Below are 26,673 nucleotides of genomic sequence, written 5' to 3'. Positions count from 1 at the left end.
TAAACCTCTTCAAGCTTCCAATGAATCATTAAACTTCATGAATTTATCCCGACTTCTGAATGGAATTCGATGATCTTGGACGTTTCGGAAAGGGAAATGAGTCCCCTTTCATGCGGTACATCCCGATCTCCCGTTGGTGCCCTCTAACTAGGCGAAATCCCGCCATAAATGAAAGGTGTCCTTGAGAGGTTTAATCCGAACATCCGACGTGAGCTATATTTGATTGTTTGGGTGATTCAAGTTGGGTTGGGAAGCTGATTCACTTACCTTTTAAATGGAACTGGCCCCAAACTGTGATTCGATCGTTAAGACCCTCGCCCGACTAGTAAAAGATAGGAAACCCCATGGCTGCAAATCCAAGGAGCTATATTGTGCTTCCAAAAATCAAATCTTTTAAACCAATGATCCATTTTGAGTGTATGAGCTACAATTGAAAATTTATTTGAGTTAGATTTCCAATGGAACCATATAGCTCTCCCAGTTCTCCCCAAAGCTCAGTCCAATTCGCCTGCAGTGGAGATGGTGCATGGATCGGCACCTTACTGTGCAGCTAGCTTTCTAATCAACATGAACCATGTCATGATCCAAGGGGAACATGAGGGTGTAGGCAAGAGTCTCCTGTTGTTAACTGGAGGTTTGGATTGATAGTATCTGAACTAGATTGTCTTAGGATCAAAGGATTATATTCTGGCGAAACCTTGAAACCTGCACTCGCTGAGAGAAGGAAGGTGTTTGTTGTGTTCTTCGGCCAGTCAACAGCAGGTTCTTCCACGATGAGAATCCAGGCGTATCTTCAGCGCGCAGGTGACTCCTAGGTGGTCAGACAGACTGTTGCAGTAAGCTTAATCGCGTTTTGGATGCGAATGTGAAGATTCAACTGAATCTCCAGTTGTGCTGCAGCTCAACAGAAAGGTCCTGATTCCTTCTTTTCTCTTGAGGATGAGATCCCTCCGAACTGAAGTTGTGAACGACGGGAGGAGGATGGAGACGGAGAATCGACGAGCCGAACAGATCCGCGGAAGGTCATCCTCGATCGCATGCGCAGAAGGTCGCCGGAAATCGCCTGGCCGGAGGAGGACGGAGGGTCGGCAGGTCCCCTTTTACACTTTGTAATATTCGATTTCCTAATACTTCGTTGGAAGTTACAAAGAGGACCCGGACCTCTTTTATTTTTAAATATGCCTATATATTTTAATTTTGAATTAATTATTTAATTCGAAATTAAAGTAGTCCCTAATCTTTTCATTTCTTTTTAATTGAGGGCTTCTTTCTTTTCCTTTTATTTTAATTTAATATTTTAAAAATCAAAAATAAAATAAATTTAAGGTCATGTTTGTTTTCCAAATTTAACAAACCACTTTAAAATGAGAATTCAAGTATCCAAATCACTTCCAAATTTCCTTAAAATTTTCCAAAAATTCAAAAATATTATTTTCTGGGATTTTTAGGGCCCATTTGACAAAACCCAAAACTTTAAGAGATTATAATTTGAATTTCATGAGTTCAAAAATCATGAAATTAAAAATGTAACTTCTTAAATATTTTTGATCAACATGTGAAGTTTCGAAAATTTTGAAAACTCTATTTTTGAAGTGTCATATTCGGAGTTTTATAACTCCGAAATTCCAAACTCGATTCCTATGAGCTTCTAAAAATATATTTGATCAACATGTGAAGTTTCGGAAATTTTGAGAATTAATTTCGAAAATGACTCGTTTTCAAAGGTTGTGCTTGGAATTTTCCTTAAACTATGATTATTTTGAAAAGAGGGAAACATTCGGGATCTTGGGTTAATTTATTCTCAATCTCTTCTTTGTTTCAAAAGAACGAACTTCTAATCCTCAATTTGAATCCTTATCCTCGTCATTTACACTCATCTGCTTGGGAATCATGATTCTTTCCTTTCTCGAGAATTGTGCTATGTGTTTTTCATTGTTTTATCCTCGTCAAGTACCTAATGAATAAGATTAACCCCTTGGCAAAATGATCATGATGTTCTCACACAAGTACAAGAGTTATGAACTCAGAACGAATACGTAACAATCCTTCAAACATCAGCTGACCAATTACTTAGGAGTAGAGTATATCTATAAAGACGCGTATATGACATAGCATCGTAGGCCATTTCTTAATACTTAACCAAACACCGAACTCTTAAAATAAATATCTGATTTTCTTTTCTTTAGTTTCTTTGAGAAGAAAACTAAGGTGGCGACTCTAATGTCAATTAAATCAATACATCCGTGTGTGGATCGATTTAAAACATGTACGGGCCAATTGAAAAGGTGTATGCTAAAGAACTCTATTTTTGGTTCCTCATCCCTTTCAATATTTTTACAGGATGCAGATGAAGGTAAGTCAAGGGGTTCTTTAACATAGCTCGCCTTAACATACGAAAAATGTTTTCTTTAAAAAAATAGTGCAGGGTCGTACCTACCATCAAAATCTCTCGTCTCCTACCGCGAGAGCACGTGTGAAAGGTAAGGTATGGAGTCGACAACTTCCGGATCGCACTAACTTCCCTTAAAGACGGGGTATATTTTCTTAGTTAGGAGGAAACGGAAACGAAAAAAACGCGTACAAGTGGACATATCACTCTCCCTACGACACAAAAAAGGGGGTCAAACTTAGCCCGCCCGCTTTCAATATATATATAGTGGTTGACTTTTAAATTTCGTTGTTCAATAAATTAGTTAAAAAATAATTAGAAATTTGCTTTTAGATTAATTAATGTATAGTAAACAAATAACTAAGAATAAGTTATTCTTTTCATTTCTCAAACAATAATTATAACCAATAAGATCAAGATACACCAACAAAATCTGTTTTATTAAAAATTAATAAGCAGAGTTATTTTGTCGACCAATTGTTACTTTCTGCGAGAGGAGGAGGCACGAGAAGAAATAATAATAAATAACTATTGGTGTCCTCAATAATTGTAAAATGAACAATGAAAGTATAGTGAAAGTGAAAAAAAAATGAAAATTTTAAATCGATAATAAAAAGTTATTAGTTATTTTTGATACGGTTATAAGTTACAATAGCATAATAACTTTCAGTTTAATTTTAGAGAAAAATATTAATTTATAAATAAAATAACATATATAAGCGTTTAAGTAAATAAATTGTATAATTTATTGTAAAAATTAAACCGATTAAATAAAAGATAACAATTTATTTATGGTTAATAGAAAATCAAGACATTTATAATAAAATAAAGGGAAATATAATAATATTTGATGGACCACACACAAGATTAATTTAACACATAACTAATAAATAAATGCACATAATCTACTTTTATATTTCTACACTCCACAAACTTGTTTCTATGGGATTTTCTCAATTAATATATTATTATTTAATAATTCAATTGAAAAAAATAATATTTAACCAATTTTTTTTAGGAAAAAAGCTCACTTAGACGTATTATTTGTACAACTAGCTCACTTAGACGTATGTACTAATAAAAGATCATTTAAACATATGTACTATCAAAAATTGACTCACTTAGCCTCTTTTAGTAACCATGTTAACCTTTATTTTTAAATTTATACATTTATTAATTAAATATTAATATATTTTCTCTCTCCTTTTTTTTCATTAATTAAACTAGTTAATTTATTTTATTCTTAAATTTTTTATTATTTTAATATTAATTTCTCTTTTATATTTCATCTTTTTTTGTATTAGTTTTTATTTCTCATATTTCTTAAATTCTCATTTTTTTTAATTTAAAAACATATTTATGAATTTTATGTTTTATTGTAATATTTGTTTAAAGGGTTTTTTTTATTTAATTTAATATAATAAAAATGAAAAAGGGTTTTTTCTTATTTAGTTTAATATAAATAAAAAAGAAATTAATAATGTTTTATTTAATTTTTATTCACGACTTATATTAGTAGTAAATGAATTGTTTTGTCTAATATTTGATTATTACTCTTTTGGTGTTTGATGAATGCGTTTTTATTATTATTCAATTCTTAATTATTAATTAATTTATTTTTGTGTTGAAAGATTTTTATTGTTGAAAGAATTTTTCATTGTTATATTCAATTATTGGGATCAAACAATTTTAAAATAATTAATAATTAATGTGAATATAAAAAAATATATATAAAAAAGAAGAAAAAATATTGAGTTAAAATAATTAATGATGAATGATCATATATATATATATATATATATATATATATATATATATATATATATATATATATATATATATATATATATATATATATATATAAAATTAAATTAAAATAATCAATCATAAATACTCATATAGAAATAATAAAAAATTATAAAAAAGATAAAAATAAAAGGTTCATCTATTAGTAATAAATGAAATAATAAATGATAAGGAAAAAGAGAGAAAATATATTAATATTTAATTAATAAATATATAAATTTAAAAATAAAAGTTAACCATAGTTATTAGGAGAGGCTAAATGAGCCAATTTTGAATAGTACGTACGTTTAAATGACCTTTCATTAGTACATACGTTTAAGTGAGATTTTTTCCTTTTTTTTAAGTTAAGCTATTGCAAGATTCCAATTATGGGTTCAAATTTATAAGGTTAATAAAAAAGTTAAAATATATAAAATAAAATAAAATAAACTTAATTTAAACTGTATAAATATAAAAATAGGCTTGAATTATTTTATTCAATAAAAATATTTAATATTGTTTTATCCAATCAAAATAATAAGGGTAAATAACTCAATTTATAATAAAAACACAAAGTAACCCACTAATAGTACGAACAAGTCCAATTAAAAAGTAATTGAGAGTATTTTTTCAAAAAAAAATAAAAAGGAAATGACTGCGTGTAAAAGTCAAGTGTGGAGGCTTATAAAGGTTATTTCAACACTAGAGGCTCGAGAAATTTGATGAAATGACCCTCATAAGAGGTCTAATTCCAAAAAAGGCCCACGGTTGATAAAGTTGGCAAAAAGGGCCTTTTTGTCATGTAAAAAGTCTGTAATACCCCTCGCGCGCCTGTTTTATCGCTCAATTACGAGAAATGTATTTCTCGCATTTGGTATTTCTCGCATTTGATGCTCAATTACGAGAAATGTATTTCTCGCATTTGGTATTTCTCGCATTTGGTGCTCAATTACGAGAAATGTATTTCTCGCATTTGGTATTTCTCGCATTTGGTATTTCTCGCATTTGGTGCTCAATTACGAGAAATGTATTTCTCGCATTTGGTATTTCTCGCATTTGGTATTTCTCGCATTTGGTATTTCTCGCATTTGGTATTTCTCGCATTTGGTATATATATATTGAGATTTAGACATTTGTAAAATATATGAAAATGGCTAGGGTTTCGAATCGATCTACAATAAACTACGAAAAAAAATCTCCAATGGAGGACGCGATCGCGGTGCATTCATCTCTGGATATCAGATTAACACACATACATGACGACGACTCAAGACAAGAACGCCTTATCATCGGAGGTTCCACTTGCCCCCGTCACCGTCGAACGCAATGTTCGCTCCGACCTCGACACCAAACTTTCAAAGCCTTGTATGTATTCTCTAGCTAGATCTTATTCTTTCAAATTATTAAATCTTTGAGATTGAGTCTTTCATCAAATATGCAGACTTGGCTAGATAGGTCAACTGAGTTTGAAGGAAATGGTTGGTATTATATGAGATTAGAAATTTGAATCCCTAAAGTTGGATCTTTTCTCTCTGTGATTAATTGGGTTTTTTTTCTTTTCTTCTTTAGTTCTAAGGGTTTTCGTCTTATGTATACAGGATAAAATGAATCACCAAAGATACTATAACAGCAGACAAGGAACGAATCCAGGAGATACACTGCCGGAAAAGGTGGATGTAAGTATCGAGATGTTTCTTAGGTTGCTGGTTGTTGGATTTCTACAAAAGTAAATTTGATTGTCTTACATATACTTCAGATATTCATACTCTTGTGTTTTATCTGCCAATTAATCATAGGCCTACTGAAAATATTGATCTTGATAATGTAGAACAAACTTCATTGAATACACAATTGTCATCTTCTAATATTGGATTTAGATTTCTCCAAAAGATGGGTTGGAAAGGAAAAAGTCTTGGGAAGGATGAACAAGGTAAATAAACATCAATTCTCCTATTGAAGTAGATTGATTATAATATGTTATAGCAAGGTTTTATGGGTGAACTAGCTCTCAACATAGACACGAGAATTGAACATTTCTTCAGGAACTTCATTGTTTGTGCATCTGTTATGTTTTCTCTATCAATTAATTGGGTAGTAAATTATTTTTTCGGTTTATATTAAGGAATAATTGAGCCAATAAGGTCTGGTATGCGGGATGCAAAATTGGGAGTTGGAAAACAGGAAGATGATGATTTTTATACTGCTGAAGAAAATATCCAAAGGAAGAAACTTGACGTGGAGTTAGAGGAGACAGAGGAGATTGCTAAGAAACGAGAGGTATGCTTTTTGCCGTTTGTATGTGTGCATACCCAGATAATTGGAGCTTAATGCTTGCTTCTTTTTTTTTTACAAAACAACATTTATTAGCAGAAGGCAGCACATATTTCTTTTATATGTGTGTCTTTTGAGGGGAATTGATATCATCAAGTTTGGAAGGTCTTGAGAATTTCGTACAGTTTTTATTACCTGGTTGTTTGCTTCTACTGCCAAGGTCCAAAAATCTGCAAAACAAGCTAAACCAAAAAGGGAGGCAATTGTTTTTCCTTGTTACTTATGTTGGGACACTTGTCATTGTTGTTTCCTAATTAGGCAGTTTCTTATGTTGGCCAGATTTCAAACAGTAGCTCGACAAAGAAGAAGGCAAAGATTCCAATAGCTTCAGTTTTTGGGAATGATAGTGACGAAGAACAGTGAAATATGTTTGTTGGGTTGAACCCGAATCTGTTTAAGTTTGTAAACTATTACTATCTTTATGTCTCTCTTTTGCATCATCTTTAAGCAAACACTATGTCAATTATAGTTTATTTATGGAGTTTTTATAGTCAGATTGTTGAGTAAAAATTACAGTTTATTTGTGGAGTTTTACAGTCAGTTTCTATCCAAATGTTTATTATTTTTTTGTTAAACCCATTATGTTATTAAGACCGCAGGCTGAAAAATACTTGTTTTGAAATACTTTTATGAATATGAAAACCGAAATCAGATGATAATTGACAAATCGTTGTCAGGTTTCATTTTACGAGTACAAATTTATAAACATTTTTCATCATAAAATATGCACAATCTCTTAAAGTGATAGCTAAAATATCCTTTATAAAAGATACAGAATTTTCTTCATTTCATGTCAATCCGACAGACTCATGCTTCAACAACTATAATCTTAATGGAATCATGTCAATAAGATGCTAACTATGGAGAAATTAAGAGGCTAACTATGGGCCTTGATAAGAACACAAAAATTCCTTGCGACTTTTGATTTGTCCTGTAAGAATTGTTGACATTATATATGTTGGTATTAGATATAAACCTTTTAACCATCTGCTTTATTTATTTCACATTTTCTTGACTAGATGTTTTACATATTTGAATAGCATGTTTGGTATGACCCAAAATTGAAAGCACTCACATACATCAACATTCATAAATATGTTATGTGTATCACAAGAATTGAAAGGGTATATGATTCTAATCTCAGTTGTGAATCAAAAAACAAAATTGAAAAGTTTTTTAAAAGCAAAAGAGTCCCCCGGTTTTATCAGACAATAGCATTGGCAGCACTTGCAATTCTGGGCCATAAATCAGCACATTCCTTCCCAATTGGATCAGTAATGGCAGAACCTGGTTTTTTTACCATCAAACAAATAATGTTGAGTGAATGAATGAGGCCTAAAGATGATATAGTAATTTAACACATTTTGAGACATTTTTTACCTTTCATTTCTCCCTTAGGATTCACTATCACACCAGCATTATATGCATAGTAACAACATATTTATCAACCAAGATATTTACATATTACAATCAACAAATTTCATATATATAAAAAATTGTGTTATGATTGTTCAAAATGGAGAAGACCAAGAAGTAGGTAAGACTTTGAACGCAAATAAGTGAGTATAGTGTTTCTAAATACATCATTCATCATACCATAAATTCTATTCATTATCCCTAATACTCTTTCTTTAATATCTTAGTGGGTATATACAATACCCAAATACCCTTGAAAACCAATACTAAAGAAAAACTATTTCTAAATACTCAACATTGAGAGTTTCTCATACAAAAGTGAATTGCAGTGAAGAAGGGGGTTAAAGACATTGTGATGATGAAGTGAGACATGACAATCAATCAAAAAGTCAAATTGTACACTAACTAAATGACACTTTGATTGTCAAAACAAATATCTGATTATGATGAGCTTTGTTTGGTTAAGTTGTTTACTTGTAGAAATGTGCATGCTTTTCAAATTGTTTGATTTTCCCTAGTTGTAATCAAATAAGGGATTGTATCAATCAGATCGTGAAAAGAGTGGGTTCTTCAGTCTAACTGTTCTAGTAAAAAATAACAAAGAATTGGTTAAACAAGTAACAAGTTATAACACAAAACAAAATCAGAATCTACTAAATCACCTTTAAAATACACCTTCAAAATACATGAACACTCCATCCTTTTAGCGCCAGGGCTTGCGTTGTCTAACAATGACAGCAGGCATGACCTTCTTTCTCAAATCAGGTTTCCCTTTCTTCACCATCGCCATAACCATATCTCCCACACAAGCAGACGACAATCGATTAAAACGACCCTTGATCCCCTTCACACGACCCTTGATCCCCTTCACTTATATGATGTAGAGATTCTTCGCGCCGGTATTGTCGACACAGTTGACCGTAGCCGCCACAGGAAGACCTGAAACACGTTGTTTTTCAACATTGAATTACTATCAGGTATTAAACATGTAGTTAACAAAGAATTGTATATAAGATGAAAACACTAACCTCGCTTCGACATTTTGGCAGCTTCAGAATACAAGGACAGTGTGAAATTAGAGTTTTAGAGTATTTATATGAGAACCCTAAATTTAGGGTTAATGGTCGGAGAATATTTACCAAATGCGAGAAATACCAAATGCGAGAAATACATTTCTCGTACTTAAGCACCAAATGCGAGAAATACCAAATGCGAGAAATACATTTCTCGTAATTGAGCACCAAATGCGAGAAATACCAAATGCGAGAAATACATTTCTCGTAGTTGAGTAGTAAAACAGGCGCGCGAAGGGTATTACAGACTTTTCACAGGGCAAAAAGGCCCTTTTTGCCAACTTTATCAATAGTGGGCCTTTTTTGAAATTAGACTACTTACGAGGACTATTTCATCAAATTTCCCGGAGGCTCGCTATTAGTTGAAGGACACACACCTAGAAAATATAAATAGGGTGGGTATAAAATAAAATAAAATCCCTTTCATATTTTTACAATGATTTAAATTACTCTGGTTATTTATTATTATACATAAATCATTTTTTAATATATATATATATATATATTTCTATTGTGAAGTTAACAGTCATATATGATCGATAAACATAATTATTTTTGATTTACTAAAAGAAATTTAGTAATTAAATGTGGACGTTTATATTATAATATATTCAATAAGTGTTCAGGTTAATTTTATATCTAATAATTTAGTTAACCAAGAAAATATTTTATACATGAGATGCAAAGTTTTTAATAAAAATAATATTATTTAACCAAGACTTTTTATATATAAATTAGTTTATTTTATTTATATTGACACAAAAATATGTAAATTGGTTATTAAAAAATAAATTTAATATTAATAATATAAATAAAATTAGTTTATTTTATTAAAATAATAATATTAAATTAGTTTATTTAATTTAATATTAATATAATAAAATTAAATTAGTTTATAAAAAATATATAAATTAGTTTATTAAAAAATTAATATAATATTAATATAAATAAAATTATTTTATTTAATTTAATATTAAGATAATATTAAATTTAAATTCATTTAATATAAATATAAAAAAATATGTAAATTAGTTTATTAAAAATTAATATACATAAAATAAACTAATTTAATATTAATTTAAATAAAATAAACTAATTTAATATTAATATAAATAAAATAAACTAATTTAATATTAATATAAATAAATAAACTAATTTAATATTAATATAAATAAAATTAACTAATTTAATATTAATATAAATAAAATAAATTAATTTAAAATTTACATAAAATAAACTAATTTAATACTATTATAAATGAAATATAATTAAATAATTAAATATTAATTTTTTAACAAAATAAACTATTTTTTTAATAAATAAATTAGTTTATTTTATTTATATTGACACAAAAATATGTAAATTAGTTTATTAAAAAATTAATTTAATATTAATATAAATAAAATTATTTTATTTTATTAAAATTTAATATTAAATTGGTTTATTTAATTTAATATTAATTTACTATTAATATAATAAAATTAAATTAGTTTATTAAAAAATTAATTTAATATTAATATAAATAAAATTAGTCTATTTAATTTTAAATTAATATTAAATTAGTTTATTTAATTTAATATTAATTTAATATTTATATAATATTAAATTAAAATTAATTTAATATTAATATTATAAAATATGTTAATTAGTTTATTAAAAAATTAATATAAATAAAATAAACTAATTTAATATTAATATAAATAAAATAAAGATTCTTATATATTCATATATTTTTAATCCCGTGGACGATTACTAACACTTAATAATTAAATTATTTATTTTATATTTAAATAAATAACAAAAAAAAATATTAAAAAAAATAAGTTATAAAAAAATATTTATTATATAAATAAAAAATTATAAATAAATATAAACTTATTTATTTTATAAATAAATATAAAATTAATTTTTTAATTATAAATAAATTAGCTTATTTTATTTATATTGACACAAAAATATTTAAATTAGTTTATTAAAAAAATTATTAATATAAATAAAATTATTTTATTTTATCACAAAATTATTATTAAATTATTTTATTTTATTTAATATTAATAAAATTAAATTAAATTAGTTTATTAAAAAATATGTAAATTAGTTTATTAAAACTTAATTTAACATTAATAAAAATAAAATTAGTTTATTTAATTTTAAATTAATATTAAATTATTTTATTTTATTTAATATTAATATAATACTAATAATAATATAATATTAAATTTAAATTTAAATTAATTTAATATTAATATAATAAAATATGTAAATTAGTTTATTAAAAAATTAATATAAATAAAATAAACTAATTTAATATTAATATAAATAAAATAAACTAATTTCATATTAATATAAATAAAATAAACTAATTTCATATTAATATAAATAAAATAAACTGATTTAATATTAATATTAATATAAATAAAATAAATTATTTAATATTTATATAAATAAAATAAACTAATTTCATATTAATATAAATAAAATAAACTAATTTAATATTAATATTAATATAAATAAAATAAACTAAATTAATATTAATATTAATATAAATAAAATAAACTAATTTAATATTAATATAAATAAAATAAACTAATTTAATATTAATATAAATAAAATAAACTAATTTATTATTAATATGAATAAAATAAACTAATTTAACATTAATATAAATAAAATAAACTAATTTAACATTAATACAAATAAAATAAACTAATTTAATATTTATATAAATAAAATAAACTTATTTAATATTAATATAAATAAAATAAACTAATTTAATATAAATAAAATAAACTAATTTAACATTAATATAAATAAAATAAACTAATTTAACTTTAATATAAATAAAATAAACTAATTTAACTCGCCCAATTGACATAAATGACTTCTAGGAAACAAATTGTCTTGACAAATTCGATTTCTAACTAACATATTAAGTTGATACTCGCCCAATTGACATAAATGATTTCTAATAAACAAATTGTCTTGACAAATTCGATTTCTAACTAACATATTAAGTTGATGTTGAACTAAAACTATGTTAAATCAAAATAATAAAAAAAATTATTTTTATTATTGATAGGATCGGCTTTATCGATAGAGACGGTGGTCTAGCTAAGGATGAAGGCTTATGAAAAACGGTTTGAAATAAATCATTTTAGGGATTTAATTCACTTTCTATTCTACGCAAACACTTGTACACACTTGAAACGGATTCAAGACGGAATTGTTTACATGGGTTTGAAGCACAAGATGAAATATGAAAGATGACAGAAATGAAAGAACACAGCAGTTTGTTTATGGATGTTCGGGGAAACTCTCCTACGTCACCCCTTCTTCCAACCACCGGAAGGATTCACTATAATATGATTCGAATCAAATACAGTTTACACACACTTAGCTCACTATTGAACAGAACACTTTCTGTACAATTACAAGATGAAGAATATCACTCAGCTAAAGGTGTTTTGATTCTAGCTCTCTCTTGATTCACACAAAGTACAATCAGAAAGCAGCTTCACAGTATGAATTCAATAAGCAAGATGATTGAGTAATTTCTCTCTCTGTAAAATCAGATTGCTTGTTCGTTCTCTAAGGCAAATTCGTGAGGCAGATTGTCCGTTGTCCTTTAGATTTGTTAAATACTGAGCAGGAGCTAACGGTCGAATCTTTTAGAATGATATGTGGCACTCTTCCATTGGAAAGCCTCCATTGTACACAGTAGGTTCTGAGCACAAGAATCGTGTCCGTACATCACCGATAGTGCGCCGAATATTCTATCAAGGATGTACCTGCAAAACAAGTAATGTGAGGAAAATTCCCTTGCGTGGCATTCCTTTGTTGGTTGCATATAGCTGTTGTACTAATCTTCACTAGAAAGTGGAGCAGAAGTAGGGTAAAGCTATAGCACGTGGGTAGATGAAATGCTAGATTCAAGCATACTACTTAAATTAAGCATTAGACGTATTTCAGTTAGACGGATGGTAAAATCAGTCTAATGAAATCACACACCTCCTTTAAATAATAATGTCTATTAGACCGCCTGGTCTAATAGAATTAGACTTACGTCTAATTATCCAATAACTATTAGACGGTACTCCACTGAGTTAGACTACACGTCTAATTCCGGTTCTACCTCAGACTTGTCTGAAGGAGTTAAACGCACGTCTAACTTTCACTAATTAGACTACACGTCTAATTATCCAATAACTATTAGACGGTACTCCACTGAGTTAGACTACACGTCTAATTCCGGTTCTACCTCAGACTTGTCTGAAGGAGTTAGACGCACGTCTAACTTTCACTAATTAGACAACACGTCTAATTATTCAATAACCATTAGACGGTACGTCTAACTCCACTGAGTTAGACTACACGTCTAATTCCGGTTCTACCTCAGACTTGTCTGAATGAGTTAGACGCACGTATAACTTTCACTAATTAGACTACACGTCTAATTCCGAACAAATTAGACTATCCGTCTAATTGTAAATATATTAGACTACACGTCTAACTCCGGTGAGTTAGACTGTATGTCTAATTCCGAATATCTATTAGACCATCCGTCTAATTACAAGTCTATTAGACTATACGTCTAACTCCGGTGAGTTAGACTGTACGTCTAATTTCGAATATATTAGACTTACGTCTAATTCCGTGTATTCATTAGACTTACGTCTAATTCTTTACATTCATTAGACTACACGTCTAACTCCGATGAGTTAGACTGTACGTCTAATTCTATGCATTAGACTTACGTCTAATTTCGTGTATCTATTAGACCATCCGTCTAATTACACGTTTATTAGACTACACGTCTAACTCCGATGAGTTAGACTGTACGTCTAATTCTATGCATTCATTAGACTACACGTCTAACTCCGATGAGTTAGACTGTACGTCTAATTCTATGCATTGAATGCCAAAATCGGTCTAATGACCCTCATTAGAGCCAAGTCTTATGAAATATTGTTTCAATACACCTGCATCAAAACTCATAAGTCATTTCATCATCAAAATTTCAGTGGTTAAATTATTTCAACCCTTAGTCAAAATAATTTGACCGAACAATTATAAAGAATAACCTTTTACATTTTAATTAAAATATAATCTTGTTTTCTTTTAAAAGAAAAAAAACAATAAAGAGAAATGAATAAGTACACATAGAAAGCCAAGGAAGGAAGGTAGTTTGAATACATATCCTAATTATTAATGTGTATATTTGCAATGATTATGTGATTTGTAAAGAAAAAGAAGAAAAATTCATGTACTTTTTTTTTTATGTATTATGTACTTAGAAGTTGAGTGTAAGGTTTATGAATTATTTCATTTCTTTTCATGTATGGTAGAATAAGTTCTATGTACTTGAAATATTATTATTTGAGTTTGATTATTGCACGATTTCTTATTAATAATTATTTAAGTAGACATGTAATATTTTTTCCATATTTCTTCACAAATAATTGTTATATAGGTTAACGCTTAATTCTTCAAAAATTTAGAATTATTAGTTTCATGGTTCTAAAGATTTAAAAGTTAACTTTCTCAATTTTACTCCTACTTGCCATATATAGTTATCTCCAAATTTGCACAAGCAAAGTGTGATAAGTCTTTATATTCTCGTCTATTTAGATAATATTATTTTTACTGAAAACTTTACATCTCATATATAAAATATTTTCTTGATCAATTAAATTATTGGGTATGAAAGTAACATGAACACTTATTAAATATATCATAATATAAATGTCCACATTTAATTAGTAGACCATTTTTAGTAAATCACAACTAATTATGTTTATCGATTATCTATGATAACTAACTTGACAATTGAAACACATTTTATATATATATATATATATATATATATTTAAAAAAATGATTTATGTATAATAAAAAATAATGAGAGTAATTTAAAATCACTGCAAAAATAAAAATATGACTTAATGTTTCTCTTTGTAGTCTCTTTGTGCTTTTGTTAATCTCAATCAATAGCGTGCCTCCAGCGAAGAAATGACCTCTTATAAAAAAAAATGATTTATGTATAATAAAAAATAATGAGAGTAATTTAAAATCACTACAAAAATATGACTTAATGTTTCTCTTTGTAGTCTACTTGTGCTTTTGTTAATCTATATATATATATATATATATATATATATATTTAAAAAAATGATTTATGTATAATAAAAAATAATGAGAGTAATTTAAAATCACTGCAAAAATATGACTTAATGTTTCTCTTTGTAGTCTCTTTGTGCTTTTGTTAATCTCAATCAATAGCGTGCCTCCAGCGAAGAAATGACCTCTTATAAAAAAAAATGATTTATGTATAATAAAAAATAATGAGAGTAATTTAAAATCACTACAAAAATATGACTTAATGTTTCTCTTTGTAGTCTACTTGTGCTTTTGTTAATCTCAATCAATAGCGTGCCTCCAGCGAAGAAATGACCTCTTATAAGTTTAAGCCTCCACGTGAACTTTTACACGCAGTCATTTCTTTTTTTATGTGACAAAATACTCTCAATTACTTTTTAATTGGGCGTGTTGTACGATTAATGAGTTACTCTCAATTACCATATTTTTTTCCTTTTATGTTAACCATAATTAATTAGGTATGTAAACTAAAATTCACAACTAAATTTTTAACTGTTAGTTTGAATTATTTTTGAACAATTATTTTTGATTTTTCAGTTGGTTAGTTTTGTATATTAAAATGGACAAATAGATCATTCACACGTTTCAACCGGTAAGTTTTAGTTATTTATCTGTTGGATTAGTTTTATCAATTTTATTCTTTAATAAAAAATCATTACTATATAATGCATAACCATAATATTAATAATAAAAAATTAATAAAAATCGATTATAACTTAATTATTAAGAAATATGTATAACTCTTAGTTGTACTAAAGTATATATATTTTTCTTATTTTAACCATAATTAGTCAGTTTGTGAATTAAAATTCCAACTAAATTATTGAAGTCGGTTTGAATGATTTTTGAACGATCGGTTCTAATTGATTCTAATTGATTGATTCGACAACCCGTTTGAGGAAAGAATGGTGGGGAGGGGTTCAAGTAAGGACCGTCTTCTCACATTCCTCAATGAACATTCACCACGAATTAAGATGTCATTTTCATTTCCTCTGAAACTATAGACCAAAAGCAAAGTCATCCCATCCTTTGTATCGAGAATCTGAAACAATAACAATAACCATAGTAGTCAAGGTTGATGATAGTTGGAGAAAATATGTATTCACTTGTGTACACATTTTTTATGGGTCTAATTACCTACACAACTTCAGTTTTATGGTCAGCTCTTTACACAATTAAGCAACAAGGATGATACATATCAAATGATAAATAAAAATCTAGACTGAAATTACTCCATAGGCTAATTTTGTTGGTCTCCCTTTATCTAGTAAACCTCAATATACAAGGTCCCAACACCTTTTATATGTTTCTCTACAGTGATAATATATTCTTAGCATAAAATAAAGTTACCAACTATGACAATAATGAATATGTTATAGTAAAAACGTAGGTCTTTAACTAAGGTAAAAATAAACCATGGTTATTGTATCATGACTAAAAAACTGTGGTTTTAAAATTCCTTTAACCACGGTAAAAAAAATCGAGATTATTATCAAATATCTTTAACCACGTTTGTTTTCTTCTCAAGGTTATAAAAGTCGGACTATAAACACAGTTTTTACTTGATTGGTAATAGACAATGCCTTTTAATTATTTCTCCGACCCTTAATTTCTTTACCCCATTTGTTTCTCCTTATTTTCTTTCTTTACCCGCAAATGCTTGTTCTAAACATTATCCTTATTTCTTTCTTCTCCATTAGACAATAGATTATGTAAAATAAGGATTTTCTACATTAGCATTATTTTGGTCATATTTTATAAAACTCTTTTAAGGAAATTAATACAACTCATCTAGTTGAATGTGTTTAATCTATCCAATATTTTGTCTAAATTTTCTTATGTATAACATCAATTTAGTTGATTGAGCTTAATTGTCAGCTAAGGAGATATTAGGACTGAAGTTGGTGATAGTCTATTCCTATTTTTTTGTTTGAATATTCTCATTATTTTTTTAAAATATTAGGTTTCGTTTCTCTTTAAGGGTGTGAGTAATTCTCGTAGGTTAAACATATAGCTTACAAATACACTCAACCAATTTAACTAGCCGTGTTAAACGTGTCATCTGACTATAAGGATGACAATTTGAAATTGTCCTGCGGTAACTAAACTAAATTGCCCCGTTTGGGGCAGTTTTCCCACCAAAATCGAATGGGAATGGGGCAGAGATGGTATTTGTGTCCCCTTTCCCAACCCGCCCCGATCTCACCCTAATTCTTCCCCGAACACTAGAAACACAATTAAATATATAACATCACCAATATATTTATTTATTCATTATAATTTATAAGAGTTGTATGTTTATTTCTTTATAATAATATAAAATTTCAATATATATTATATTAAAAAAAATATATAATTTTTTTTATTTTTTAAAAAAATATTTTATAAATGGTGCATCGTAGGGATTTTCCGAAATAAAAACGGAGAAAGAATGGTAAATGCATTCCCCGCTCCGAACCGTCCCATTGTCATCCCTATCTGACGGACTCGATCCTAGAATCTCGGGACGTTGGGGATATTCATCTATTTTTGCCGCCTGAAGGAATATTCTCATTATTGTGCCATTATAATTTTGGTTGGTTGTGATATTATTGGTCTCATTTGAAAGCAATTAATAATTTTTATTTTTGTATCGAGATTTAAATGAGAAACAACAAATAAGTTCTAAATTTGTGTCTATTTACTAAGTTTAGTTTCAAAACAAAATTCCATGCGAATATAATACAAAATTTTGGTATCATGTCAGATTAAAATTGATCCAAATTTTGGTATCAACAAATATAAGGATTTTCTACTTTAGCATTTTTTTTTTGTCATGTTTTATAAAACTCTTTTAAGGGAATAGTTGAATGTGTAATTTTAATTCATCCAATATTTTTTGTAATTTTAATTCATCCAATATTTTGTATAAATTTTCTTATGTATAACATCAATTTGGTTGTTTCAACTTAATTGTCAACTAGAGGAGATATTAGAGATATTAGGACTGAAGTTGGTGATAGTCTATTCCTATTTTTTGTTTGAATATTCTCATTATTTTTTTAAAATTTTAAGTTTTCGTTTCTCTTTTAAAGTGCGAGTAATTCCCGTAGGTTAAACATATAACTAACAAACACACTTAACCAATTTATCCAGTCGTGTCAAATGTGTCATCTAACGGTAAGAATGACAATTTTGAAATTGTCCCGCGGTAACCGAACCGAGTTACCACGTTTGGGGCAGTTTTTCCCTGAAATCGAACGGGAATGAGACATAGATGATATTTGTGCCCCCTTCTCGACCTGACCCGATCTCACCTTAATTCTTTCCCGAACACTAGAAACACAATTAAATATATAAAATCATCAATATATTTATTTATTAATTATAATTTATAAGAGTTATAAGTCTATTTCTTTATAATAATATAAATTTTCAATATATATTATATTAAAAAATTCGTTTATATAATTTTGTTTTATTTTTTAAAAATATTTTATAAACGGTGCCGCAAGGGGATTTATCTGAAATAAAAATAGGACAGGGATGGTAAATGCATTCCCCGTCCCGAACCGTCTCATTTTCATCCCTATGGGCTCAATCCTAGAACCTCGGGACGTTAGGGATATTCATCTATTTTTGCCACCTAAGGAAATATTCTCATTATTGTGCCAGTATAATTTTTGTCGGTTGTAATATTATAGGTCTCATTTGAAAGCACTTAATAATTTTTATTTTTGTATTGAGATCCAAATGAGAAACAACCAATAAGTTCTAAATTTGTGTCTAATTACTAAGTCTAGTTTCCAAAAAAATCTTATCTAAATACAATACAAAATTTTGGTATCATGTAAGATTAAAATTGATATGGCCTAGTCACTCAAGAAAATTCTAAAGCTCAAAGAAAGTGCTAGGATGATGTTCAAAATACAAATGAGAGATGGTCGTAGAACTTTATTCTGACATGATCCTTGGTTTGAGCATGAACCAATTGCGCTTAAGGAGGAGAGCTTGCAAGAACTCGGATAAGGAGAGATTGGCAAGTTACTACGGTACGTGAAATCAAAGACAGGGAATGGAATACCCAGCGAATTCCAAAAGGTATGAAAATCCTTGAATCTATTCAAGCTTCACAATTTATTAATAGTAGGGATTCTCATTGTTGGTTGGTTGAACATGGTGGAAAGTTCATTGCAAGTTTGGCTTGGGATACTATTCGGAACAAAGGAGACATTGTTCGATGATCTCATGATGTTTGGTCTCCCAAGATCATTTTGAGGCACCAATTCATTTTGTGGCTGGACTTTCGAGAAATACTTCTTACTCGTAATAGGCTTAAACGTTTCATGAACATCCCAGATTCAAAATATCTTTTATGTGATGACAATGAGGAAACTTTGAGTCATTTACTTGGGTGTTGCCCATTTTCCTTGGATCACAGGTAGATTTTCTAAGTCCATAGCTCTCTCCAACTTCCCTAAGAAGTGGATTGATATGAAGGAAGTTTCTATTATAAAAGCGAAGGGTGATGAATTATATACAAATGTGTTCAAATGTTGTTTTGCGTATATTGTTTACCATGTTTGGGCAGAACGAAACTCAAGGACGTTTTCTAGGGTGAGATGTGATGTTGATAAAGTTTGGAGAGGCATTATTTTATTGCAATTCCTTTATCCGTACTTGGAGACGAATACCCAAGAATTAGCAAAATTAGAGTTTGTGTCAAAATTGGAGCATCGATTATAATGAAGTAACATATCTTTGCGATTTCAAGGTGAGATGAAAACTCATGGTTGTTTGGTTGTTCGATTTTTTGTTAGTTTGTTATTTTGATTATTGTACTCATGTTATTTTATTCCGTGTGTGATATTTCTATTTTTGTCAATTTCGTTTGTTAAGGTAAAAATATTTTTTGCCTTAATACTAAACTCATGTAAATTTTTTTCCTTTGGAGTTTTTTTTAATGAAATTAAGTAAGTCATTTTTTAAAAATAAATAATAATAATAATAATTTTGGTATCCATGTGTTTCTAAATTGTATTGATGGTGTTTAAACATTTAAATTTTAGGAATTTGGCATTCACATTAATTAATTGAATTAGGCTTGTGAAACTGTTACAAAGTGAAACTAATTGGGATGTGAGTTGAATAAATTATTTTAATGAGAAATTGATGTTTTTCATTTAATATAGTTGTAAGCATGAAAATTTTACCAATCCTATCTTCTTATAAATAATATTATTAAATTATAATAATATTTTGAATTTTTAAATTCAAAATAACCAAAAAGAGATTAAAGGATAAATTAGGACTAATTATTGTGATAATTAAATACTATTGAAAAAAATTAAATAAAAATTCAAAAATAATTTATGGTTAAAATATTATATGTATTTTACCCAAATTAAACCTAAGAAAGGGCTGAAATTATTTAATTATAATTTTAAACATAAATTAAGTGTAATTTATGGTTTAAAACAATTAAATAAATACGCCAAAATAAATTATTGAACATAATTTTTATTATGTTCTCAAAAATATTTCTTGTGGAATTTTTGCTGAAAAAAAAAATGCAAGAAAGTAGTTAAAATTCAATTTCAAATAACTTTTTTATAAAATTAAAACAGATAATCATGTGTAGTAGCAATTATGTTTAATTGATGCAACAGGATTCTGGACCATCAGATCAGAAAATCTAGCGCCCAAGAATCATCCACGTAGCCGGATGTAACAAAGCCAACGCGCACCCGAGCCGCATGGAATCAACTAATGGTACGTTGACGCCCGTTAGCCCAGACACGAACAGAACGCAAACATCGCGTTTTGGATTGATCAAAACTACGTCGTTTTGATCATCTTCTTCGTGAGTGGCAGCTGCGACGAACTCCGGTGATCTTCTAGAAGGATTATCTCCTTTGTTAGTTGACTTTATCCTCTCTTTTTTCTTCCCTCGTGCTCGCCTTATCATCAGCATCATTAACCTTACACTTATTTACCTTATCTTCCCTTAGAACTACGCTGCCACGAATGAGATAGAGGGATACAAACTTCGATCATCAAATTAAAGTCGAATTCCTCCTCCTCAAACCTAATATAAATAGTATCTAGGTCATTCTCTATCAATCCATCAAACAATTATCACATATTACATACAAAGTCGATGAAATCAAATTCCGGTCAAGAACATTTTTTTAAAAAACTTTCGGTGATCACAACTTAGATCTAGGCTTTGGGAAAGTTTTCAACAACTCTTTGGAATGTTCTCCAACTGTTGGTATGCTTTCAGATCCATTGAATTTCAATTTTGATTGAAAATTAGATTTTTGTAAGTTTGATTGGTTTGATCTGTTCTAAGGTTCAATTGTATGATTTCTTTGTTTAAAATCAATCTCTAGATGTTACATGAACTTTCTGTTGAAAGAGTTTTGATCAAATCAACCTTAAACTTAAAAAACGAAAATTTAAATTGAAATTCTGGGTTTTTTAAAATTCATGTTTTTGAGCTTTAGTCTCTAATTTTTTATTCAAATAGTTGTTAAACATGTTTCTAAACATGTTAGGATGATTTCTAGATCACTGTAACATCATCCCGATCATGTTTGATTAAATTGAAATTTTGAAAAAAAATGAATTTAAATTTTGTTTTCAAAAGTTGCTATAGAATTTGAATGATGTTCTTATTTTGGTTGTGGTCAACTATATTCATCATTTCAAAGTCAATGGAACAAAAATCTGACCTTGAAATGGCCTAATTCAAGAGATCCCAAATTTTGACCTAAAACCGGTTTTAGAAATTGATTTTTGTGGAGATCGGTTGATCGTAATTAGAGTTAAGGATTTTGATCGTGATTAGAGTTAAGGATTTTGATCCCTACCATCATATGAGTTGATTGCAACTTACAGATCTTGATGTTCTGAATCAAAAGTTACAAGACCTGCAATTCTTGACCAAATCAAGAACACTCGGAACTGTTGGGACCGAGAATGAGGATCGAGAATCTTAGCTAGGACCGCGACCAAGGACCGATGTTCTTGAGTCCGGATCGAGAGAAAGGACTAATGTTCTTGAGCTAGGATCGAGGATTAGGACCAATGTTCTTGAGCAAGGACCGAACACTCCCTTTAGCCTAGGACAAATTTTCTAACCTATGATTGAGCCTTCTCTTAGCCTAGGATTGATGACCTCCTAACCCTAGGACCGAGAACCTCCTAACCCTAGCACCGAAGTACCAAACTAGTAAGCTAGACATGGGACCGAGCCTTCCAGGCCTAAGACCGAGCAGACCGAGTTCGGGACCGAGCCCTCCGGACCCATGCTCCCGAGCCCTAATCTAGACCACCCAAAATTAGAGTCAGACCCTATGACAGCGGTGCTAAGGCCTGTTTGGTTCCACTTTTTCAAAATCCAAAATTATTTTTGTAATTTTGAAACCCCAATCTATTCTTAAATAATCTTGAAAGGTCAAAAAATGATATTTAAAAATTTTTGGGATATTTCTTAAACAAATATTTTAGTTAAATATTTTTTAAAATTTAAAATAAGTTTTTTTGTTTGGTTGAATTACATAACCAATTAATAAAAATAATGGTTGAGCTGAAAATATAAAATAAAAAAAAATAAAAAAAGCGTTAAACCCAAAAAAATTCACAAAATGCTGTAAAAACTAGCTGGAAAATATATTTTAGTAATATCGTTCAAAATCAATTTTTAAAAGAAATACCTTTAGACACATCATCATTATCGTTGCTAATTTAAGCGTCTATATCATTTTGCTGACTGTATCTCTTCCAATGTTTAAATTATGTGTCAATGATATCATTTTGCTGACTGTATTCATTTACATATTTAATTCATACTTTATTTCCTTATAACAAACTTGTCATTTATCTTACTAGACCATAGGATAATTATGTTCTGCTAAAAAAAAACATATCAAAAATAGAAAGATTAATTATTTTATAGAAAAAAATATACATATTCTCTAACGAAAAGAATTGAAAAAAAAAAGGGTCAAATTTTATAAATAGATGTAACCAATTACATTAAAACATTTTATAAAAAAGAAACAAAATTACACACAAAAAAAACTCAAATTAAGAGCTATGGTTGATGAGGACGGCGAAAGAGGAGGGGAACGACACCGCTCTGAGTGTCCAATGCATATATCATTCTAGAAGAGAATCCATGAGGGGGCGGTAATGGGTCTCTTATTAAAATCAATCTTGTACCGGGATGATGAGCCGAATAAGAAGAAGCAGCAACAGCAGCAGCATAAGCAGCAGCAGCAGCAAGAGCACGATCAGTTGGCGGGGGTAATAGGTCTCTTGTTACATTCAATGTTGAACCGGGATGAGCCGAAGATGAAGCAGCAGCAGCAGCAGCAAGAGCACGATCAGTTGGCGGGGGTAATGGGTGGTCTCTTGTTACATTCAATGTTGAACCGGGATGAGCCGAAGATGAAGCAGCAGCAGCAACAGCAGCAGCATAAGCAGCAGCAGCAGCAAGAGCACGATCAGTTGACGGGGGTAATGGGTCTCTTGTTACATTCAATGTTGAACCGGGATGAGCCGAAGATGAAGCAGCAGCAGCAAGAGCACGATCAGTTGGAGGGGGTAATGGGTGGTCTCTTGTTACATTCAATGTTGAACCGGGATGAGCCGAAGATGAAGCAGCAGCAGCAACAGCAGCAACAGCAGCAGCATAAGCAGCAGCAGCAGCAAGAGCACGATCAGTTGGCGGGGGTAATGGGTCTCTTGTTACATTCAATGTTGAACCGGGATGAGCCGAAGATGAAGCAGCAGCAGAAGCAGCAAGAGCACGATCAGTTGGCGGGGGTAATGGGTGGTCTCTTGTTACATTCAATGTTGAACCGTGATGAGCCGAAGATAAAGCAGCAGCAGCAACAGCAGCAGCATAAGCAGCAGCAGCAGCAAGAGCACGATCAGTTGGCGGGGGTAATGGGTGGTCTCTTGTTACATTCAATGTTGTTGAACCGGGATGATGAGCCGAAGAAGAAGAAGCAGCAGCAAGATCACGAGTTGGCGGTTGAATCATCACTCCATCAGTTCTGTTTCTTTCTTGATTCACGACCGGTGGTTGAACTTCATTTCTGTTTCTAGGTGGCCTCCCAAGATGAATCCTTATGGATCTCTTCCAACAACGGTAGTACCTGGTGGTTATTTCAGGCTCATACAATCTTGTTGGCACATTAATGACCTGATCTACTATGGGCCGAGCATAATTTCTCCACGCAGTCTCAGAACTTCCATCTTCACGAGCAACTTGACCTACGGGAATGTCTTGATCAAACCCGAACTGCATCCCCACTCGATGAGGCAGATATTGCTCAATGCAATCCACTTCCACCCCAACAAGCTCGGATACCCTGATACAACGGACAAAGTCCTCCAGAACTTCCCTGTCTAAATACGTGTTGAACACCCTCTCGACCTTCTTACCATACAGCTCTGACATGAACCCTTTGTAATCACGGCTTGTGTATGGCCTCCATACAAACTTCTTCCCGCTCTCATCGAAAACTCGACCGATGTTTTCATTTACAAGTCCCTCGGTCCTCGCAATATGCCATCTGCATATTCTTGGCTCGGTCATCCCCACTGTCCTAATGCCCTGTGGCCTCAAGAACTCGAACCTCTCCCATATCCAAACCTGGACCAGCTGAAAGGGAGCCCAAAGTGTGATCTTATTCGTTGACCTCGATTTAGATGGTTTGCGCATGCTATGTTGCTCCCATCGTTTAAGCAAATCAAGGTCCCGATAAAGGCTGGCTAGGACAGCCGGGGCCAAGGCGATTCTGGTTGCTCTCGAGAGGTGTACGGCAATTGGGAACACATTGGTTCGAACTGTGTCAATCGCCGGTCCAGTGAAAACAAACCTGGACAGCCAAAGTGATAGGAAAGCTTCATGCTCTATATCACTCCCACTGTCCATGAACTTGTCCATCCAAAGCTTTTGACAAGCTCTGGATGCTTTGGAGCGGACTATTTCCCTTCTCTCCGCTATGAGCAAACCTTCAATCTCCTTCAAATCGGGAGTTTCTAATGGTTTGAGAACACAAAAGTCCCCAAGACTGAAACCTCCGATTGCGGCCACGTCTTCAAGAGTGACCGTAGCTTCCCCCCATGGGAAGATGAATGATTTGGTTTCGGAGCACCATCTATCGGAGAGTTCGAGGATAACCTCCTTTTGTTGGACGATCTTGCAAAGAGAACCGGTGATGGCCTCTGCGATCCCAGCTCTCTCCCATATAGGTTGGTAGAGAGGGCGCATTTGGGACACCCATTGTTCCCATCGTGCTGTACACTTTCTCCAACCATCGAACGAAACCTCAACATTATTGAGAGAGATAATGTTGGAAGAAGGAGGGATCATTATTGTGGGTGAGGTTTCCTCCACATTTAGGGAAGGGAGGAGAAAACGTGCATTTCTGCGTATAGGTTGTCCATCCCTTGTAGGTGGTATGACCGTCTCTTGTCTCTCAACCATTAGGGTTACAATAGGGGCAGCCATTGACAACAAATAGTGAGTAGCAAGAGGCAAAAGGCAAGAGGCAAGAAGAGCAAGCTATAGAGGAAGGCTAGAATTCGTAGATAATTTTGATAGTTTTTGTTTTCAATTTATAATACTCAAAAGAAAAAAAAGTTGTAACAATTTACTTTCTTAATTATCTACTTTTAGTAATTATTTAAAAAAAAATAGATTTCAAAAATCTTAATAATATATATTGATTATATTAAATAATTTAAAACTTTTCTTTTTATAAAAAGACTACTTTTAGTAATTATATAATAAAAAAAAGAAAAGTCATTGGATTTCAAAAATCTTAATTTCTTTATATTAAATGATTTTAAACTTTCCATTTTATAAAAATATTACTTTACTAAATATATATATTAAAAAAAAGTGATTAGATTTCCAGAATCATAATTCCTTTATATTTATTAAATTAGATGATTTCAAATTAAGAATATATATAATTTATTAGAGTATAAAAATGATGTATTAATCAACTATCAAAAATGGTATAATATCTTTATAAGATTTCTTCAATATAAATATAGTACTTTTCTATTTTCGCATGGAATAATTATATTTCTTTGAGAAATTTCATAATAAATTGTTATTAAAGAAAATTAAATAATTTTATTTATTAAAATATATAAATAATAGATATGATAAAGTAAATACGTTAATCAACATCACATCATTAGTGTAGTTCTAATTCTGCCATTATAAAATTGATTAGAATATTACAATATAATCGGACTATTTAACTATTGTTTAAATTAATTAATTTTATGTAACAAAATTTTAAGTCCAAATGAAACAAAATTCTAAAACAAAATGTTATTTTTGTTTTTGTAACTAAATATTATGTCAATAACAAATATTCATACAAATATATTTGAAATGATATGAAACATATTATTTAATGAAACGAAAAACTATTTAATAACAATAAATTCATCATACGCATTTTAACAATATTTGTTTTGACTTAATCGAGGTTTATTCTAATTTTT

At 29.9% G+C, this 26,673-nt stretch overlaps 1 pseudogene; it reads right to left on the bottom strand.

The window, feature by feature from the left end:
• Positions 1 to 7,623: 7,623 nt before the first annotated feature.
• Positions 7,624 to 8,962, bottom strand: LOC124910485 (annotated as a pseudogene).
• Between the last annotated feature and the right edge of the window lie 17,711 nt (positions 8,963 to 26,673).

The sequence above is a fragment of the Impatiens glandulifera genome, chromosome 1 (assembly GCF_907164915.1).
Source record: "Impatiens glandulifera chromosome 1, dImpGla2.1, whole genome shotgun sequence".
NCBI classification, from domain to species: Eukaryota; Viridiplantae; Streptophyta; class Magnoliopsida; order Ericales; family Balsaminaceae; genus Impatiens; species Impatiens glandulifera.
This window is presented reverse-complemented; position numbering and strand designations above follow the sequence as displayed.